Source organism: Contarinia nasturtii, unplaced genomic scaffold (assembly GCF_009176525.2).
Source record: "Contarinia nasturtii isolate CC-2019 unplaced genomic scaffold, AAFC_CNas_1.1 Cnas_scaffold_4311, whole genome shotgun sequence".
Taxonomy (NCBI): domain Eukaryota; kingdom Metazoa; phylum Arthropoda; class Insecta; order Diptera; family Cecidomyiidae; genus Contarinia; species Contarinia nasturtii.
This window is the reverse complement of record NW_022201606.1, coordinates 2,023,513-2,026,792: the sequence shown is the minus strand read 5'-3', so window position 1 is coordinate 2,026,792 and position 3,280 is coordinate 2,023,513. Positions and strand designations below refer to the sequence as shown.

At 29.3% G+C, this 3,280-nt stretch overlaps 1 non-coding gene across 1 annotated transcript; it reads left to right on the top strand.

Annotated features, from left to right (window-relative positions):
• The first annotated feature begins 2,100 nt into the window (after positions 1–2,100).
• Positions 2,101–2,172, top strand: Trnar-ucg. The gene has a single exon. It is a non-coding gene; the product is annotated as a tRNA-Arg (tRNA).
• The last annotated feature ends 1,108 nt before the right edge of the window (positions 2,173–3,280 follow it).

Sequence of the window (3,280 nt, the reverse complement as noted above, 5' to 3'; positions counted from 1 at the left end):
ATACGAAGATCTAAACGAATCATGTGAATTAATCAATCAAATATTTGGAACATCTTTGCTGGCAATAACTGTACAAAACTTACTTAATTTTACTACAAATAGCTATTGGGGTTATTTCAGTCTGCCGGACCTTGAAATACTCATAGTATCCATTTTTTTTTTTGGTATTGATTGTTACAGTATTTGGAAGTTTAGCTTTCTACTGTTCGTCTTGCTTCCAAAATGTAAGCTGAAAATGATTTGTCATTACAAATACTTTTCATCGAATTTTCTTTCTTTGGCAGGGACGTCTCATTGAGATAAATCTTCTTCGAATTCCAATTGACAGAGACAATGAGGCTCAAAATAATTTGATTCGAGAATTTTCGTTACATGTACTTCATGAACAATTTGTCATATCAGCAAATGGATATTTTAGTGTGGACCTCGATTTACTCTGTAAAGTAAGTATTTTCATTATGATGTTAAAATAAAATTAGAAATATTTTTTTTGGTTTGTTGATGAAAAAATAAAATTCATTGATGAAAATGATAATTTTCGTTGCAGATGGCAACCGCGTCAGTAACCTTTTTCATCATTTTAATTCAGTTCGAGCAAAGTAATAGAGATATACAAAATATTGGAAATGTTAATATAACGGAATGAAATAATTATTAGCAAAAAATTGCACATGGTTCACCCTCATCTTGAAAATGTTTTTTATTAACAAAAAATAGTTATAATTAAAACAAAACTGTAAATTAAACATAGACGATTGAAATTATTATGGAATATAAACAAACCGTTGACCAATATTTTTCGTAAAATAAAATGATAATGAAATGAAATAGCTTCTGTAAGTGGTGATATATTGTCAATTCTAATTTTTGTGTGAAATAAAATAAAACTAAATGTTCAAATAATTATCGATAGTTATTTGCTTATGTCAGTAAATTCTGTTAGAAACATTCCAATTGAAACATATTTATTTGATGATTTTAATAAAATGAACTCACCGAAGCGAATGAAGAAGCAGTTGGACGTTAGGTGATATCAGAAAAATATGATAAGTGAAGAAACATTTTTTGAACTAGATCCATGGTATTTAAAGGGTTATTGTGCTCATTTTTTTAATTTGTCGAAATTAATCCTGAATGGATGTGACAATGGAAATTTTCACTTTCAGCATACTTTGTGACATGTTAAAATTCAATTTTATCCACATTTTTTTTTAGGGTGAAATGCTATTTTATGAAAGAAATGTTTCTTATTTAATTACACGCTGAAGACGAATATCTTCTCTTGCAAAGAGATAAATTATATCGGTAAAAGATTTGAAGAAGAAGTAGAAATGGGTACAACGATTTCCAAAAGTGAGTAAATGAATATAGAAGTGGGGCAATCATTTAAATAAAGAGCAATAAATTCAGATTGATCCGGCCATTGATTAATAGAAAAAGCAAGACATTTACTACCTTTCGAATTTCCTTTATTTTTAGTGATTATTTATAGATTAAAAATTGGGTTTTCAAGGAATTGAAAAGTCATAGAATCGTAAGTTTGCTGTTGTGACTCGATTACATATTAACATAAAAACGATATTGCCGATTTATTAAATAACCAAGAGTCTCACTTCCAGTTTTTACAAAACACATTGAGGCTGTCAAAACGGCTCGAATCGTCAAATTGCCGTTGTTGATTAAAAATAAAATTCTAAACACAGAAAAAATCTTATATGAAGATTACATTTTAAAAAAATCCTCAAAACTCTTCAACCCACTGTTTGACTTATTTATTATTTTATTTACAAGAATTTCGTCATGATGAAAGAGTGAAGAAAGATCTTCATTGACCAAATGTGGAATTTTTAAGAGAATATTTTGAAGGTGAGCAAATAAAGTAAGGCGATTGAGATAATGTTCAATTGATTCCAACATCATTTGAATAATTTTTTGTGAACACCTTTTTTGAAACTAATATTAAAACAAAATAAGCAACGATCCCGTACCAAAAAAACCCCCACGTTTTAAAAGGAAATCAACAAATTAAATGGCATTCATCGAAGATATTCTATTTCACGTATATGGCATTAGTTCTATTTTGTGTGTGTAATATATATCGGCCCTGTGGCCTAATGGCAAGGCGCTGGACTTCGGATCCAGAGATTGGGGGTTCGAGTCCCCTCGGGGTCGTCTTTTTTTTTTTTATATTTTCGAGTCTTGTGTTGTTTGGAGCATGACCGATGTAATATTAAATCAAATTCAATAGGAAAAACACGAAGATTAAATTCTTTTTTGCTGGACGAATGGCCATTAGTGCAGCAAAAATATAAAAAAAAACACTCGAACACATAATCTTCGGATCCGAAGTCCGACGCCTTGCCATTAGGCCACAGGGCCGATATATATTACACACACAAAATAGAACTAATGCCAAATTTTTGGTATAAAATCATTTGATACATCAGAAATTAATTTGTTTATCGCAATTTTTAACATTTATATGGAAATTATTCAGAAAGAATTTGTCGGCAAAAAATGATCTAAAAATGAAATCTAACATCATCTACATTTGTGAATTTTGCGTGCAACATTTCTCTCAAAGCAATTGTTGAATATTTTTCTATTACGAAATATATATGAGTGGGTATTGTTTTGTTCCAGAAAAAAAACACCATAAAGAAAGTATTTAAAAACATCAATTTTACCATAAGCATGATAAGCACATTTTCAAATCAAGTTACCAGTGACATGACTTTATCGGCAAATGTTCAATCTCATGCGTAAATGCGACAACAACAATTAAATCACATATACATTGCAATGATATTATCACAAATTTAATGTCTGTTGTGTAAATTGTAAATAAATCAACAAACATCGCTCATATGGAAAGAAAGAATAGATGTAAAAACAATTTAAATCGTTTAAAGACTCAATCCATTGTAGTACTACAAATACACATTGAATTTTATAGACGCCATCTACTACGACGTTGTCTACTTAAGTAAATACGTTTTAATTGGATGAGTTTGGCTGTTTCAAACAATCTGTATTTAAAATTCACAGAATGTTTTATGTCATGAAATAAATGCATAAAAAATGGTACAATTATTTAAATTTTATTTAATCACTAAAATAAAAATGTGCATTTCACTTCAAAACATTCAAAACGAAATAATAATTTTTATAATTTAACCGTTTGATTTGAATAGTTGTATGTTGAGAGCCACACAACAATCTAGTACGTTGATTTACTTAATGGCGTCGACGCCATATTTGATTTGACTCTTCAGGTCAT